General features: G+C 43.5%; 2 long non-coding RNA genes across 3 annotated transcripts in view; one reads left to right on the top strand and one right to left on the bottom strand.

The window, feature by feature from the left end:
* LOC126997457 (uncharacterized) overlaps positions 1-15,383 on the top strand; it is a 229,222-nt gene extending 213,839 nt beyond the window's left edge. The window contains exons 1-3 of one of the 2 annotated variants that reach the window (XR_007752130.1): positions 10,602-10,716; positions 13,927-14,018; positions 14,140-15,383. This is a non-coding gene — a long non-coding RNA (uncharacterized LOC126997457). Of the gene's footprint in view, positions 1-10,601; positions 10,717-13,926; positions 14,019-14,139 lie in introns of those variants that run through there. The other variant, XR_007752129.1, reaches the window with a different exon arrangement.
* Positions 15,384-15,491: 108 nt separating this feature from the next.
* Positions 15,492-18,420, bottom strand: part of LOC126997455 (uncharacterized) — a 29,766-nt gene continuing 26,837 nt past the window's right edge. The window contains exons 3-5 of the long non-coding RNA XR_007752128.1: positions 18,117-18,229; positions 17,396-17,541; positions 15,492-15,662 (exon numbers count right to left, since the gene is read on the bottom strand). This is a non-coding gene — a long non-coding RNA (uncharacterized LOC126997455). The remainder of the gene's footprint in view (positions 15,663-17,395; positions 17,542-18,116; positions 18,230-18,420) is intronic.

Genomic DNA, 18,420 nt, shown 5'->3' with positions numbered 1-18,420 from the left:
TATGAGGCTAAAAGTAAGAGTGTTTTTTTTTTTTTTTTTTTTTTTACAACAAAGGAGGCAGCTCAAGGGCACAAAAAAAGAAAACAATAATAAAAAAAAAGCCCGCTACTCGCTGCTCCCAATATAGAAGGGAATAGTAGGATAGAGAAGAACAAGTGAACAAGGTATGTGATGTTAAGGTTAAGACTGTTTTGAAAGAGAGAACAGAATGCAGAATGAATGAACAAAGATGCTTAGAAGAATAAAATCAAATTGAGAGTAAGAATGAACTGAAAAATAAATGAAAAGGAAAAAAAATAACTAAAGATTTCCCTGACATAATTGAAAAAAAAAAATGGTTGAAAAGAAGTAAAATTTAGCAGTGATTAACGACTTACTGTTTTGAGACGGTGGATAGAGTGTGGAATTTACTGAGTTGGTTAAGTTGGGGTTGTTTAATGAGAGGAAGGAAAACGTGGGAAGTACATGAAGGTGAGAGGAACTTTACACTTTACACAGAACAAGTAAGCATTGGTAACAGGGAGGTTATGGCTGAATAGACGTAGAGTAAAATGAAGCCGACACGTAGAAACCCTAAAGAAAAATATGGGGAGGGAGTGATAGATAGTTAAAGAGATAGAGAGATAGAGAGATCGAGAAACAAACAGACAGAAAGACAGATGGACTAAAAGACAGACAGACAAAAGACAAAACGACAGACAGACAAAAGACAAAACGACAGACAGACAAAGGCAGAATAAGCGGACACAGACTAGCAGACAGAAAGAAAGACAGGTATAACACACACAACAAACAGACAGAAAGACAGATGGACTAAAAGACAGACAGACAAAAGACAAAACGACAGACAGACAGAGGCAGAATAAGCGGACAGAGACTAGCAGACAGAAAGAAAGACAGGTATAACACACACAACAAACAGACAGAAGGACAGATGGACTAAAAGACAGACAGACAAAAGACAAAACGACAGACAGACAAAGGCAGAAAGATACATTCATACATGCAGATAAGGAGACAGACTCTAACAAACAGAAAGAAAGACAGGTATAACACACACGACGGACAGACAGAAGGACAAGCAAACACATTTTAAAACATAGGCTGCTTACTGCCACATCAAACCCACAAACAATCAACCAGGGATTAAAATAAAACGAAAATGAGTAGAACACAGGACAGCACGAAGCAAACCCACCCACGAGGAGGAGGAGGAAGAGCAAACAAAAGACACGTCCTCTCAACATTGTGACAAGGAGAAAAACACCCACGGACACAGAAAGACAACCAGGAACATCAAAAGGGGAAAAAAGCGAACAGGAAAACGGACGCAATGAGAGACACAGACAAACGGAAGCAAAGACAGATGGACGGAAAGAAAGACAGACGGCGACAGGATGTTGGAATTAGGTGCGTAAAGATGAAAAGGAAGTGACATGAAACGGATGAAAGGATGAAAGATAGGAAAAAAAATACATGAGTTACGAGACTATGAGAGAGCGAAAGAGACGGCTGATAGATAGAAAGATTGAGAAAGCGAAATGAGAGATGGATATGTAGATAGATGAATGGAGAATAAAATGATGAACAATAGGAAAAAAACGAGTTACGAGACTATGAGAGAAAGAGAAAGAGAGAGACGATAGATAGATAAAGCGAAATGATAGATTGATATATAGATAGATGAGTTTGAGAGTTAAGTGATGAAGGATAAGCAAAAACGAGTTACGAGAATAAGTGACGGAGAGAAAGAGATGATAGATAGGTAGAAAATTAGAGAGAGAGCGAGATTATAGATATTTAGACAGAGAGAAAGTAGGGTAGGAAAGTAGACGCTATGCAAAGTAGATAGCCGGTGAAACTACTGCCTTGAAAATACGGTATATAAGAAATAATATAGTTGAAGTTATGAAAATTATCACATAGACGAAATAAAATAAAACGAAACGAAGAAAATAAAAGTGAATCAATAAGGACTAACTTGGCACTAATTAACAGTAGAAAATAAAACATATATACATAACGAAATAAGATATACCAAAATACGTATATAAATGATACCACCGTAAACTTAAAAGTGTAAAAAAAAATATATGCAATACAAACTAGATTATGATTATTAGGAAAGAAAACATACATTCGTAGATACATACATACCGTGAAATAACTACACTATGACTATATAAAGAAAAGAGATGAAAGGAAGTAATACACATAATATTATATCCTCATCCCTTTCCTTCTTTTCATTTCTTTTTTTTCTTTACCCCTCATTCATAAAACACCAAATTTCTTTTCATTCTACTATTTTTTTCATTGTTCCTTACTTTCCATCCTTATGCAGTAGTAGTAGTAGTAGTAACAGTAGTAGTGGTGGTAGTAGTAGTAGTAGTAGTAGTAGTAGTAGTGGTAGTAGTAGTAGTAGTAGTAGTAGTAGTAGTAGTAGTAGTAGTAGTAGTAGTAGTAGTAGTAGTGGTAGTAGTAGTAGTAGTAGTAGTAGTAGTAGTAGTAGTAGTAGTAGTAGTAATAGTAGTAGTAATAGTAGTAGTAGTAGTAGTAGTAGTAGTAGTAGTAGTAGTGGTAGTAGTAGTAGAAGTAGTAGTAGTAGTAGTAGTAGTAGTAGTAGTAGTAGTAGTAGTAGTAGTAGTAGTAGTAAAGACTGTTGTAATGATAATACTTCTTCACAATTACACGCATCATCTCTATTCCAGCGTCATCTTTATATCCTGTCATTTGCATGTAATAACTATTCTCTCTCTCTCTCTCTCTCTCTCTCTCTCTCTCTCTCTCTCTCTCTCTCTCTCTCTCTCTCTCTCTCTCTCTCTCTCTCTCTCTTTCTCTCTCTACTTCTCTCTCTTGCTTTTCCTTTCCTTTCCTTTCCTTCTCTTCTCTTCTCTTCTCTTCTCTTCTCTTCCCTTCCTTCCCACTTCCCCCCTCCCCCTCCCTCCAATACACTGGCTCACCTGGCGGCTCATCAAGACAGGTGTTAATGCCTGTCACCAAATTGTCAGGTAGGAGAAAATATGGATTACCTTGATTAAACAAATTTCCGGTGAATGCGCGCGGAACGTTACTGTGTTGCTTCCCACTTTTTTTGTGTGTTGAGAGAGAGAGAGAGAGAGAGAGAGAGAGAGAGAGAGAGAGAGGGAAGGAAATAAGCTCAAGAGGGTAATGGGAAAGGAAGAGACGAATGTTACAATAGATAAAAAGAAGAAAATAAAGGAAGAGAGAGAGAGAGAGAGAGAGAGAGAGAGAGAGAGAGAGAGAGTCAAATATACCGAAACAATAGAAAGGAGGAAAATGAGGGGCGATGTAAATTAACTTTCCTCAACAGCAGCTTCTCTTTTTTTTTCCTCCTTTTTTTTTTTTACCTGGTTCCGCTTCCTCCTCTCTCTCTCTCTCTCTCTCTCTCTCTCTCTCTCTCTCTCTCTCTCTCTCCCCGTCGCCGGCCATCAACTCTTCAATTACTCGCTGTTTCGACACCGTGTGAACCTGTAACTCCGACACGCTCACTGACTCACTCACCCCCGCCGATGACTGATGGGGAAGTGATCTCTCTCTCTCTCTCTCTCTCTCTCTCTCTCTCTCTGTGGCTACATACCTTATTTTCTTCCTTATCCTCCTTACTCTCTTTTCTAAAACTCAATTCTCTCTTCTTCCTTTCTTTCTCTCTAATACCTTTTTTTTTTTGTTCTTTACCCTCATCTGTTAAACTTATACCTCCTTCTCTTCCTACTTCCTTTCGCTTCCTCACTTAACGCCTTCTCATCTTCAATCTCCACTTTCTAACTAATCTGTTCCTTATTCTTGACACTCTTCACACGTCTCCATACACATTCAACTCACTCATACACTCTGATCACTTCTCTTTACCTCCTCTTCACAATTATCCATTCCTCCGTAATCTGTCCACCTCATCTTTGTTTTCATTTTTCTCATTATTTTTCTTTCTACCACCTCGTTCTTGATTTCATTCCTTCTGTGTTTATCTCCATCATCTCTCACTCTTTGATTCTCCTTCCTCCTTCTTCAATATATCTCTCTCCATTCCTTATCTACTTTCTTTTCCTTTCATCATTTCCCTCACTATCATCCTCTCTTTCCTATTACCCGTCTTCTTTACAGTTCTTTTCCTCTCCTCCTTTCTTCCCTCCTCGACCCAGCATCTCTCCCTCCCTCCTCTCTCCCTTGAGCCATCATCTCTTTATCTCTCCTCCTCCTCTCTCCCTCTTTCTCACCTTACTTCTTTATCGGTCTTTTCCTCGCCTCCTTTCTCGCCTCGCTACACTCTATAAGATCTCATTATGCATCGTGGAGGATGGATTTTATCTTCTCTAAGTGGTGTTGAGAGCCATCTACCGGTGGTCAGCGCTGGGTGGGATGAGGGGCGCGAGGTTATGGGGGCCGCGATGAGGAGGGATAGAGAGCGAGAAGGAAGGTCTGGAATGGGCTGGGCTGAGTGGATGTAAGGAAGGAAGGAAAGGTGAGAAAATGAGGCGGATGCTGTGCTGTGTTGGGAGAAGGGATGAGGGGGACGAGTAATGTGACGTGTGCGCGTGTTGCAGGTTGTGAGTGTTCCAGGTTGAATGTGTTTTAGGTTTTGTGTGTTGCAGGTTTTTTTGTGTATTCCAGGTTTTTGTGTTGCAGAGTTGAGTGTGCTGGGGTTTCGTGGTATGTGTTGCAAGTATTGTTTTGAGGGTTTTCTTATGGTTTATCGTTCAGAGTGACGAGTGTTCATGGCTGACGAGTGGGTGTACAGGGGCAAAAAATATTGTACTGTGTTGAGTTTTTCAGAAAAGTAAGCACCTCAGGGCAGAAAAAGAGGAAACAAACAAGCCGGCTGACGCTGCCTCTGCAAAAAGTGTACAGTGAGAGAATAGTTGACGGTTTTCATAGTGAGTGGATGGTCTGGGTAGCTGATGGATGTTTGGGGCAGTATTTAATTGTTTTGGATGGCGAGTAAATGTTGTGTGGAAAATTAACCTTTTAGCGCGTGTTGGGAATAAGAGGGTAACTTTTGGGTAGAGAAGTAGTTGCTCTGTATGGCGAGTTAACCTTTATGGAACGTTTTTGGCTAAGCTGTTCAGGTGTAAGTTCATCAGGTGCCGTGTAACGAGGGGCCGCGTGGACGCCTGGGTGACGGTGAGCCTTTTTAGGGCGCTGAGGTGCCGTGGGAGGCGTGTGGGGGCGCGGCGCCAATCTATCTCCCTCCCGCGGCCCTTCAGCAGACATCCGCCTGGCCAGGAATGCCGGTGTTACATTTATCAATCTATTGTTGTGGTCTATTAGAGCCTAACCACTTTTTATAGAAAGATAAAAATCGCTTCTTTGTTAATGGACAAGGAAACTTGAATGACATTCATTACCATCAGGCCGGAGTGCGAATCAACATCAGAGTAGCTTTTATAGTCCCGCGGCGGCCGAGGCTCAACCCGCGCCCGCCCGCCCCGGCCCGTTGCGCCCCTTTGTCCCCGTGTGCAGGGGCGGGAGTGGCCTGCCGCGCCCCGGGTGTCGGCGGGCGGGCGTGCGCGGCGGCCGCCTCCCGGGGTCCGCGCAGAGAGAGGCGGCCGCTCTTTGTGTCCCTGTCTTCACCTATTGACACCTGCACGCCGCCCGCTGACGGAGCCTGCTCACTCTTTTAACCGCCGCCCGCTCCTCACCCCACCCCTACCCCCACCCCGCGCCCCTCCACCTCTCCCACAGACACTATCTACACCACCACCACCACTGTCCTCCTCCTCCTCCTCCTCCTCCTCCTCATAACACTCCTCCTCCTTCAAATTCTCCTCCTCCTCCTCCAGCATCCATATCTCCATCGCCCCCTCCTCTCCACTTCAATACCACTTCATCTCCTTCCCATATCTATGCCTCCATCCCTCCCCCGTCCCCTCGTCTCCCCCTCACCCCCTTTTCGCGCCCTCAAAGGTTCCGGAGACTCCAGAAAAGGCTTGTTACTCCCTCTCAATGACAGAGGTCGAGGAGGGAGGAAAGAAGAGAAAGAGGGAGAGAGAAACCCAGCCGATCTGCCTCCCTTGGTGTCTTGCCCTCGTTCCCTCCCTCCCTCCCTCTCACCCTCCCTCCCGTCCCACCAAATAATTCTTACGGTTATGTCTTCATTTTTTTTTTTTTTTTGTGTGTGTGTGTACGGGTGCGCGTTTCAGGATATGAAAAGAGTAAAACATAATAATAAGTAATACAATAAAACATTAAATTGGAAGTATGGGAAAAAAGCAAAAGAAGGAGGAAGAGGAGGAGAAGAAGGAGGATGAGGAGGAGAAGAAGGAGGATGAGGAGGACTACTTACAAAACAAATGAGAGATAAAAGTATAATAATAATAACAACAATAACAATGACACACACATACACTCCCACGTACACACACACAAACACACACACACGCACGCGCGCACACAGGTGAACAGAACCAGGTGGCTAAACTCTTAAATCAGCGAAAAATATAATAAGACGCACCAGCACCTGACTCCTCTCTCTCTCTTTATCTCTTGCTCAGGTGCGCCAGGTATTAACGCCAATTTGTACCTGAGCTATTGTATTTATTATGATACCTGCATTAAGGGACCGGAATTTACACACACACCTGAGGGGAGGAGTTAGCGCGCCTGTTCATGATAAGTGGAAGCATTAGCGTCGTTTGGGAGGCTCATTTTTCTCTTTTGTTTAATTAGGACCAAAAAATAATAGGGAAGAGGGGGAGGGGGGTGCATGATGGTGTTATGTATGTTGATAGTGGTGCTAAGATGATGGTGATGCTGGTGGAAATGTAGATAGTGGTGGTGATAAAACTAGTAATGAAAGTGATAGGAGTTTTAGTAATAGTAGTTGTGGTGGTGGTGGTGGTGGTGGTACTATAAAAAAATGTATAATAGTTTTTTTACATTTCAGTCTACTGCTCCGGTAGGTTTTCTTTGTGGGGCCTGATGGTGGGCGCAGGCAAGTGTTCATAGTGGTGCCATCTTGCTTGGTTCATGCTGCCTCCGAGACTAATCTTTGATCCTCTCTTCAAAGCGAGAATCTAGTCTGGGTTGATAGGTATCACAGTTAAGGGTGGCGGGCGGTAGTCGAACCCACGTCCTCCTGTAAGCGGCACCCGCACGCTAACCACTCAGCCACCGCCTACCTGAGTAGTAGTAGTAGTAGTAGTTGTTTTTGTATTATTATTATTAGTAGTAGTAGTAGTATAGTAGTAGTAGTAGTAGTAGTAGTAGTTGTAGTAGTCGTTGTAGTTGGAGTAGGGGTAAGACAACAAAACTATAAAGACGAAACTAACGGTATTATCATCTTCAACAACAACAACAACAACAACAACAACATCAAGATCCTCAACAAAACTCAGAAAAGCATCAACAACATTAACAACAACAATAGAAACAAAAAAAGAAATGCAAGTATCAAAATCCCAGAAAAAAACAGTCAGAGGAACACGAACAACAACAACAACAACAACAACAAGGACAACAACGTTAACAAAACCACCACCAACAAACAACAACAACAACAAAACAACAACACCAGTTCAACACACACACACACAAACACACATACTCCTGTCACTTTCCATTTCCGTCAAACTATTTTCTTATTACATTTCTCTTTCATAATATCAAACAACATTACTACACTTTACGCTCCTTATACATCTCTCCCTCTTCATATCATTGCTTCCTCCTCCTCCTCCTCCTCCTCCTGCTCCTCATTGCCTCTCGTGATTTCCTGCTTCTCCACATTTTTATGCTCTAAGGTTGTGTCTCTCATTTTTCTCTCCTAACCCTCACCCCCCACTTCCCTCTCTTCTCTCCCCCCTCCTCTTATTCTTCCTCCTCCTCCTTCCTCCTCCTCCTTCTCTTTTGATCTTCCTACCCACTCACCTCCCTCCCATCTGTACCCCCTCTCCCTCCCTCTCTCCCTCCCTCTCTCTCTCTCTCTCTCCCTCCATGCTGATGATTACATATGAGGCGTGGAAAATCGACAAGGAATTTGCCGACCATTTAGAGAGAGAGAGAGAGAGAGAGAGAGAGAGAACAGAGACATTAATGGAGGAATGAAAATTTGTTGAGAGAGTAATGAGAAGGAGAAGGAGGAAAAAGAGCAGGACGGAGGAAAAGAAAACCAGGAAAATAAGATTAAAATTGATGAGGAGAAGAAGAACAAGAACAAGAACAAGAAGAAGAAGAACAAGGAGAACGAGAAGTAGAAAACATGAACAGGAATAAGATGTACAAGAAGAAAAAGTAGAAGAAGAAAATTAAGAAGTTAGAGGAAGACTAGAACGAGGAGAAGAACCTGGAGGAGGAGGAAGAAGAAGAGGAGGAGGAGGAGGAGGAGGAGATAAAGACGTTGAAGGTAACAGGCTCAGAGAATAGGATACCCCCCCTTGATCCTCTCCCTCCTTCCCTCCATCCTTCCCTCCCACCCTCCCTCCCTCCCTCCCGCTTCATCAGACATGCGGGACACGCCAGGTAATTCGGGACGGTGCGTAACTTACCTGTAACACCTGTGACGCCGCGGAAAGAACGGCGGAAAACTACGAGCAGTGACAGGAATGCTTAGGAGGATGCTGATGCTGAAAGGAGTTGTAATATTAAGGGTAAGAGTGATGATGATGAGGATGATGATGATGTTGACAGTGGTGATGATAGTGGTGATAGTGGCAATGATGATAAAGGTGATAATGATGGTAGTATAGTAATGATAGTGATGGTAGTTGTGGTTATTATTGTTCATTGTTATTGTTCATGTTGTTGTTGTTGTTGTTGTTGTTGTTGTTGTTGTAATGGAGAGAGAGTCCTTCACTGTTCTTGTTTTCTTATTCTCATTATTAACCGTCTCTCTCTCTCTCTCTCTCTCTCTCTCTCTCTCTCTCTCTCTCTATAAACACCCACTTCAAATGCGCCGCAAAAGACTAAAAGCCTCGAAAACGCAAGAATTGGGAGGAGGAAAAAAATGTCTATCAGTGGAGGAGTTACGGCGGAGGAGGAGGAGGAGGAGGAGGAGGAGGAGGTCGCTCAAATAAACATCATCTTGAGTCTCTTACGTGTCCAATTTATGAAGACAAAATATGCAGTGTTCGAGCAAGACTTGTTTCTCTCTCTCTCTCTCTCTCTCTCTCTCTCTCTCTCTCTCTCTCTCTCTCTCTCTCTCTCTCTCTCTCTCTCTCTCTCTATGCAAAGGAATGATGGCAGAGAGAGAGAGAGAGAGAGAGAGAGAGAGAGAGAGAGAGAGAGTAGGAGGATGGAGTTATTCCCTCAACACACACACACACACACACACACACACACACACACACAGCTCCTCCTCCTCTTTAGTCCTGTACTTCAGGCTTATACAAGAGAGAAGAGGGGAGGTAAGGTAGGTAGGTAAGTAGGTAGGTAGGTAGGTAGGTAGGTAGGTAGGCCAGTCAAGTACTCGTCTTTGTTGTAGGTTAATGATTCTAAGGTTCAAAATCACCTTCTTTATCCCTTAATATTGTGTCCTAGGAGCGGGGTAGGATGGCACTGTCTTGGCCTCAGGTGATAATCAGTCTACGTGGCCGGCCAAGCAACTTCACCTGCGTTTAATTGGTAATGGCAGGACAGGTTGGCAGCCTTGTAGCCCTGCCTCGTCTGTAATATACGGAGGCTGGGGAGGAGGCCGGGCCGTATGGGGTGGGGGAATGCGGGGGAGGGGCGGAGATGTGGGGGTGGGCGGGAGGATAGGTGTATGTGTGTGTGTGTGTGTGTGTGTGTGTGTGACTGACAGTGAGAGTTGGTTGCGTGTTTTTTTGTGTGTGGTTTGTAGTTGTTAGTCATCTGGGCAGGTAGGTGCATATATTTAACAGAGAAAGAGAGAGAGAAAGAGAGGTGGGGAGGGGAGGGAGCAACACACACCTCTCCTCCGCCCCCCCCCCCCCCCACACACACACGCAGGTAAGACTAATCTCCCTCATTTTCCTGCTCTTAGCTAGAAACATTCCACTTTGCCCGCTACATTACCCTGCCCGGCGCCTCCTTTAGTACCAGTAACTCTCCCCGCTGAATATAATCCTGTCTATTCTTTTGGTCCGGCGCAGGCAGCTGGTAACCACAGGAACCCCAAATAAGCTCAAGCGAACAGTTTAAATGCCAAATAAGGTCTTCTTCTAATCCGGGTGTTTCGAGTAAATCGTTGAATTAAGCGTGAAGTGATCAGTAGGTAAACATGATTACGGAGAATGAGGCGAACAGGGAAGCAAATATAATGTTTTTTCGCCCCAAACCAATCGATTGTCGAGGTATTGACGAAGTATACGGAGGGAGAGGTGCCCCGTAAAGGACTAATTGGTCACCGTGTTCTCTCAGCTGTGTCGAATCGGATCAGCTTCGAAGTAACTGACCTGATCCAAGGCGCCTCTTTCTCCACGGCTTGTCGCCTCTCCCCAACCGATATCGCCTTTGTAGCGTTTTTATTATACACTTTTGTCTTTGCGTGCGAGGGCATCAAGGTAACAGGAGCAAATTGCCGCTATTGCACGCACTTCATTACAGTCAGTGAAGATTCGACCTTTTACTGTTCCGAATCAGTGAAGCAGTTCGTGCCCTGAGGTAGTGGCGGGGTGCAGCCATGACCAGTCCGGTGCCATCCTCAGGCGAGGTCTGACGTCCTTCTGTTTTTACGTTTTCCTGTTCCTGCTGCGGGTAATGGTGTTGATGTTACTCCTGCTACTCGACAAAGAAAGCGATGTAAGTTTTTATTTCACCCTGCTTTGGTCTGTTTTGGATTCTTGATTAGTTTTGTTGGTTTTGTTATCTGTTTTATCTTCTTTCGTCGTCACCAGAAAGGTTGGGTGCAGAAAAACTGTCGAGTTTAAGTTAATCGTAATGTCGTAGGTGTGTGGAGGTAATTGGTTTTAACTAGTGAAGATTGGTGGTGAGGAGGAATGGAGTGGTGACTGAGGGTAAATTGAGGTGATTGGTGGTGACGAAGTTTATGACTAAAGGCGACTGAGAGAGTGGAGGTGATCGGAGGTGGCTGGCGCTAACGGGTGGTGACTGGTGAGTGGGAACGTGTGCAGGTAATTCGTAGTAATCAGTTAGCAGGTACCAATTGGTTGTGACGTTTGATAGTTGATGATACTGCGACCATTAAATTTAATCTAACGAATCAGACATGAGTACAGCCTATAAAAAATATACGGTAGTCTTGCAGCACGATACGTTTTCTCCACCTAATGAGGGACTCAACACCTGAGGCGCGTGGTTGGTAGCCCTGTTTGGACCAGCGTAGTTAGTTTTATGGCAATTCCCTTCTTAATAAACTGCAGTTTTTATTGTGTTATGAGCTGTATTAACACATCTTTTTGTATGTATTGTAGTGATGTCGACGATGAACGTACGTATAGATAGGTATGCGTAGAGTTGATGCAGCATTTCGTAAACTGTTGATGGCGCTGATGGTCGAGCAGGCTCTTGGATGCGGCTGAGTAAACCCAGCATCGAGTAGTTAAGCTTTTAAACCTTGACATAAATTCCCTCCCACTGGATTAATCATGACAAAAATAAGGCTCACGGCCAGTCAATTTGTAGCGGATTGGTAAATGTGGTCTTTACAAGTTTTTTTTTTCTTCTCGTGGTCACCGAAAGAGCTGCCTTGTAGAGGCCAACCGGCTTCTTGCAGACTCCTTGCGTTCTTATGTACTATAAAGGGAGTTGAAACGGCCATTATAATTCGTCACTCGCTTCAACGAACCACTCATTGCCTGGTTACCTCGTTAAAACTAAAGTGGTTGTCTTAATTTAAATGTCCTCGTACAGCCATCACATCTGCCTCGATGAACGGCTAATCTTATCGGGTTTTTTTCACACTACTAAAGTATCTCACCCCGTTTTTTTTGCCAGTCCTTCTTGTATCTTTATGCCAGTACCATACTTTATATTGTGATGCTGCTACAAAACACTGACTTAATTGATATTATTGACCTTTATATTTTCATCGGCCTGGTATGTTTTTTTTCACTTAATTATTGATTATTACTTTAATGACAGACAGTGCAGGAGAGGAAATATAGCATGGTGACAGATAAGGGAGAGAAAGGCACAAAGGAAAAGGCAACATAATAGGGGATATAAAAAGCAAGTAATGCCAGCAGGTCATCCATTACGGGAGACGAGTGTTCAGCGAGGGACGGGAAAGTATTGTTATAGGACGCAACCATTTGGAGAGACTAATACACTCCTTACCTTTGATGAATAGGTAATTGTCGTCTGCTTCCCTCAGTCGTCCAACTCCTACCTTTTGATTCACAGGTAATTGGCACGGGCTTACCTCGGTCGCCCAACTCCTAAAACGATATGCTGTTTTTATCAGTGAAGGTACGATGTGCTTCTCTACCTTATCATTTGTTACGGAGACCTTATAAAGTGTACACATTTAGATTTCTTGGTCCCTTCATCATGTTCCTACTTTCACAGATTAAGAATAATTGAGTGAAAGCGTGGAAATCTTGAGCAAGTGTCCAGAGCAACAATGGGCGATGTACTCGTTTGTATGTTACCTTATATCTGCACTCCTCAATTATTGTGACTTTCATATTCGAATTGGTGGGTGTTTTTGTATCATCTTGAGAACTGAACACAAGTCGCCTGTGAATTTCAATATCTGTTTTCAATCTCCTCCAATTTTATGGCCGGGGCGTTGGTTGGTCTTCCCGTCTCGTCCGCCTCGTAATTGCAGTGGTCGGTGCCAGTTCGCGAGACTCTGAAGCCGGCGGCCCACTTGGCATTATGCAGCTTCACGCGACGGCGATGATTAATTGTATAAAAACGCAAACCATTAGCCACAGGTTACCGCGTCAGGTCGTAGAGCCCGAGAAAGTTAAATTACACGTTGCCTTGTACATCCAGTCCGTTGTGGTGATCAATTATCCGGCGACCGTAAGCGAGGCTGAGAGTTCTGGCGGCCGGCCGAGGCGTGGCGTGGCGTGCAGGTCGCCGCCCACCGCTGAGGGCAGCCACTTCATTATTCACAGATCAGCGTGGAGCGGCGTCCTGTCCGCCTCACGCACATCCTGGGTATTAATATTCGCCGATGGGGTTTGGCGTTTAACATTATTCTCTTTAGATTTTGTTCTACTAAATATTAAATGCCCTTTACGCACGTGTTTGCATGCGGTAAGCTGTCTCTTGTGGTGCGATTCATAGCTTAGGTCCCAAACAAACAAAAGTCGACTATATCTTAATTTCTCTTTAATTTTAGGTATTCAAAGTCCTTTATGCGCGTGTTTAAGGTAAACTGCCTCTCGTGGTGCGATTCATTGCTTAGGTCCCAAACAAACAAAAGTCGACTGTATCTTAATTTCTCTTTAATTTTAAGTATTCAAAATCTGAAGTGTTGGCTCATGAGCGAGACTTGGAAACCTTAGAGACGTTGTTATTGATGGCACTTTCGGCAACACCCCCTTCTCCTGCCTTCAATGTGTTTCAGGCTCCTTCCTACTGCTGCTGCTTCTAATGCCTCTTGCCTTCTGCTGCTACCTCTGTACTATCCAGAGGGTCTCCACCAGTCAGGGTAACATGTTCGTTCAATACCATCTCTGTAGCTTTATGCGTCTCTTGGCTCTTGCATCGTCTCTGTCCAGATAATGGAGTGGTTTTCAGTGATGTGTGTTGTGGGTGCGCCATTGTCTGTCTTTTCTTATTCCGCCTCGTGTTGCTCGTCCCATTTGTTCCCCTCTTATTTTTCTCCTCTTTCATAATTATTTATATAAGGGTTGTTTGTTTTCACTATTAATAATGATAATAATAATAATAATAATAATAATAATAAATGATAATGATGAAATACGGATAATAAGGATACGATAAATCTGGAGTACTGCGTCTCCGAACGATGTGATTGCAGTCGTGATCACTTTATCACTACAAAAAAAATCTTCGTGCTTTTGTCGGTGACAGAAGTGGCGTGCGAGGAAGAGCAGAGGGATGAGTACGTCCTCTCAACATTGTGTGCCATAAACCTGCTTGATAAAATCTCGATATTTAGGAATGTAAGTAACTCCATTTCCCACAACTGCGTGGTTATATGAGGTACAGATATTTTATGAAAAGAGATTGATGTGAATGAAGAAAATTTTCTGCAGATTTTATGAACTATATTTGTCTTTACAGGAAGGAGAAGTCTTGGGCAGCGCCGCTCCACCAGGATGTCAGTCGTGCACGCTGAGGCCACCGCAGCAAACAGCCAGACGAGTTCTTGTTTTCTTGAGGGCGTAGAATAAAGTGTGATAACAGGGTCATAGTGGGCAAAGAAAGCAGAGTCAGGTACCTTAATGGTTACCATCTCACTTGCTTGGTAGTAGTCTGACAGTAATCTATTTGGGTCTTTTATTATTTCAGTGTTTGGGGCTTTTAAAAGATATTCATGTCAGATTCTGTGGAGTTTCTTATTTCTAGTAACCGTTTAAAATGATGCTTGTAGTGTAAATCCTTGCCCTTAAAAGCACATATATTTGCTAATTTAATCCCTTTAATTCTTGCTTTTTGTCACTTGCTTATTTTTACGGTACATTCATTGCAGGAGAGACCAGGGCTTATTGATCTTGATCGTGGAAGATGGTAGCTGAAATGTAGTAACTTTTAAATAAGTATATCAGGCTATGCAATCATTAACATTATCACGACTAAATAGTTCAGTACAACAGCTCTCCAAATGGCATGTTTTTTTTCCCCTTTATATATTAAGACCTACAGTATACTAACTTTATTCAATTCACTGACCCCACTCTAGTCTCATTACCCCTTACAGTTAGTTCTCATCACACCACCCAATCATTCTTTCCTTTACCTCCTCACACCCATGACTTCACAGTATTTTTCATAACATCAGAGAGGCACTTCCTTCCTGAACCATTCCTCACCGAAGCCTTGCATGCCCCGGACCTGTTCTCGACCGTATTCCTCAGCACGCTCTTAAGGGGGTGGTTGCAGCAGATTATTTAAGTTCTTCCCCTTTTGGAATATCTTTTCTTGTACCTTCAGACTACTTGTTCCAAACCCTCTTACATTTTATTGTTAATCCTCTACCACATTTATATTTTATGGGTCATTTTTTTTCTTACAGTTCATAGATCGTTCTTGTCCATCCATAGATTTTATAGGTTAAGCTTTTCCATTTGTAGAGTCGGCAAGAATGCATCAAACATCCATTTGTCGATTGAGTTTGAGTGTAAACTATAGACATGGTGTTGTGTTGGTTAGGTGGGTACAATGGCTATATGTATAATCTCTACTCATGGGTGTTCGATACTTTTTTGCCGACAATGGGTTATGCGTTATTTTCTATTACATAACGTTAATTGCAAGGAGTGAACAGGATTAATTGAAATTGATTCACAAGCCTGAAAGGGAACTGAGATGGGTCTAAAAAAATACTTTATTCACAAGCCTGAAAGTCCAAGATACCTAAAAGAGGCTCCGGAGATCAACTGGAAGTGTGAGTCGTTAAATCAAACAAGACTGTCCCCCACCAAAATATTTATTAAACAAATTTCCAGATATATAAAATCTATACGCATAAATTCCTGTACCGCCGGACGAAATGAACTGAAATTTTAATGTAGCTTCTTCCAGGTGGGCTGCGTGGTGGATCCGTCTAGGCGTACGACAACACGGAGCCCTTCCTGGAATGCTGTCTGTGAGGAGAGGAAAGTTTTACACATGTCTACTACTTCTCGGTGGACCTACATAGCTTTTCTCATACTTGATCCTGGTAGGCTGTATGTATAACATTTACTTCAGATAAACTTATGGGACAGACATTTGTTTATTTGTAAACCAGAGATGCTTGCAGTGCTTCTCCGGAGCCTCTTTTAGGTATTTATGACTTAGTACAGATTAACAAATAGTGTCACGGACAAACTTCTGCAGGTCTCGCCTTAAATACACAGGTAGTAAGAAAACACCGAATGGTTCTACTTAATAACTAGCCCAACAAAACAAACTGACCAGCTTCTTACGCTAATGACCGTCATGTCATCTGATTTTAACTTTAAACGCCATTAACATGTTACTTTTTTACTATGAAAAAAGGTAGAAATATTTATACGGCGTTTTGATTTAGCGTTTTTTTCAAGAAACTTTCGCTACTTTAAATTCAATAATAGCATTTACCATAAAATTATGAACCCCGTGAGGTGATATAACACAAGAATTGATCAACCTAAGTAACAAATTTTGGACAACATATAACAGCAGCTCAGTTTGAGAGGACAAGCACAACGACAACTGCTGTTTGATCCATTGCCTATAACTTATCACGACACACACACACGCAGCCTCAACTCACGGCTCCCATCACGCCGGCAAGGAACACACGCAATGTTTGGCACTTAACGCAGAGTGATGCTGGAAAACTGTAGAGCCTCGGGTGTCAGGGCGGATATCGAGTTATTGGGGACATAAAGCAGAGTAATCGTGCCTCGCGTCCTAGTGGCGGGGCCGTTAGCGTCACCCACTCGTCATCCGTCACCCAGTGCTCGGTGATTTGTCCTGACGTGACGACTTGCCCTGTCCGTCACCCTGTCCATCCGTCTGTCCGGGTTTGCTGCGCGGATTTATTATTATGGATGACTAACGGTTAAAGTTACACACGCCGGCCACTGTTTCTTTAATACAACGATGCTCCAGTAACATTTTATTTTTATTCTTGAGGGTTTCATCTTTATTTATGAAATGATTCCGTTACCATAAAACGCGTGAAAGGATGAATAAACAAAACCTGCCCGGAATTTAACCGACAAAGTCACCGATGTTCTACACAGACTTCCCTCTCCTCTACCTCGCATACCCGCCATAATTTATTTCACCTTTTAACCCGTTTAGTTTAATGATCCGAGGAATTTTCTTTAGCGAAGGTATATTGGCTTCCAGCCGCTCATGGAGAATGATTAACAAAAACGAGAAAACGGTATGAATTATTTTTAAGACAGTTGCGTCCGCGTGCGTCGACACCAGAGATCGATAGCCGGAGCCTCGCACAACTACGAAATACTGTTCACTTTTTCGTTTGCATTATAAGCCTCATGAACCAAGCTCCGGGAAGCAAACAGTGTCAGCAAACAGCCAGGAAGTGCTTTACACAGACCGCTAACCCGACCCGGGCCGCGACGACTGGCGGCCACCGCGCCCCCACTCCCGCCCACGACCCTTGGGAGGCCCACACTCCTCGCCTCGCCCCGCCGCCCACTGCGCCTATATACTGGGCATGTTTTATCTGTACGGTAATCATCAATAACCGAGATTGTATTCGTTACCTATTCCCGCATGCACGAGTAACTACCCTGCAGTTTAAGAGAATATAACCCAAGCAATCAACGCCGATCGTTAGTCTTATCTAAAATTTATATATAGTGCAAGAAGACCTCACGTGGCATAGCAGAATCCAGTGACGACCAAGGGTGCTGGGATGACTGCAGAGCCTCGCCACCTCCTACTGAACCACGTCTTCCCGGCATTTGCGGGCGGGGCAGGGCGTGAAAGGTTGGGAAGGGCAAGTCTGCTGCATCACCGAATCTGAAAATAAAAAGGAATATAGATACTGTGACCTCGTGCTTATTCGTCGGGTTAACTAGCAATTCTCTTATTAGCCAGGGTGACGATTATTTCTACCTGTTCTAAATACCTGTTGATTTGACCACCAAGTTCTTATTAACATATGGGGCATCATCGACCCTCCTGCTTATCTTACTTTCTACAAGGGAAATAATGGTTCATATATGTAGCGCAGCTCTGAATGATACCTGGAGCAGCCACTTTTCTGCTCGTTATGCTCTTTCTCCATGACAGATTTGTTACTATTTAGTCTCTGTTAGTGGATTCATACTAAAACACATATTATACTTAGACCATTCAAATGCAGCATAATGTTTTCACTCCTTCCCTTGATCACACTTAGCAGTCCTCACAGACACTAATAAACCCATTAAAGCTTAACTCAGCAATCCCAGCCCCATCTTTACATACATTTTACACATTAACACAAGTCCCCAAACCTATACAGCATCCTCACATGCCTCATACACACTAATCACTATTCCCACACTGAACTGAACGAGCTCTATTATTACAACACGCCCGAATATACTTACCTGAAGACGAGGGCGACGCAGCAGGGCCTTCCGGAGAGCTCCTTGCGAACTGGAAGATAGCAGAACAACGGTCCCCTCGATCGCGTCCTCCTCGTAACGTCTTCACCGGCCACCTGACGAAGGGAACCCAGCTGTTACATTTTCCACAATGACCTCCTCGCCCCTAACCAGCCCCGCCACTGCCTTCTCACCCTCTCCTTCACTCCACGTCACTCGTGCGCATACTCCCTCACCACCATTGATAGGTATGTAGGTATATACGCAATAGGTAGATAGATAACCAGGAAGTAAATGAAGATGAACA

Source organism: Eriocheir sinensis, chromosome 12, assembly GCF_024679095.1.
Source record: "Eriocheir sinensis breed Jianghai 21 chromosome 12, ASM2467909v1, whole genome shotgun sequence".
In the NCBI taxonomy this organism is placed as follows: domain Eukaryota; kingdom Metazoa; phylum Arthropoda; class Malacostraca; order Decapoda; family Varunidae; genus Eriocheir; species Eriocheir sinensis.
This window is presented reverse-complemented; position numbering and strand designations above follow the sequence as displayed.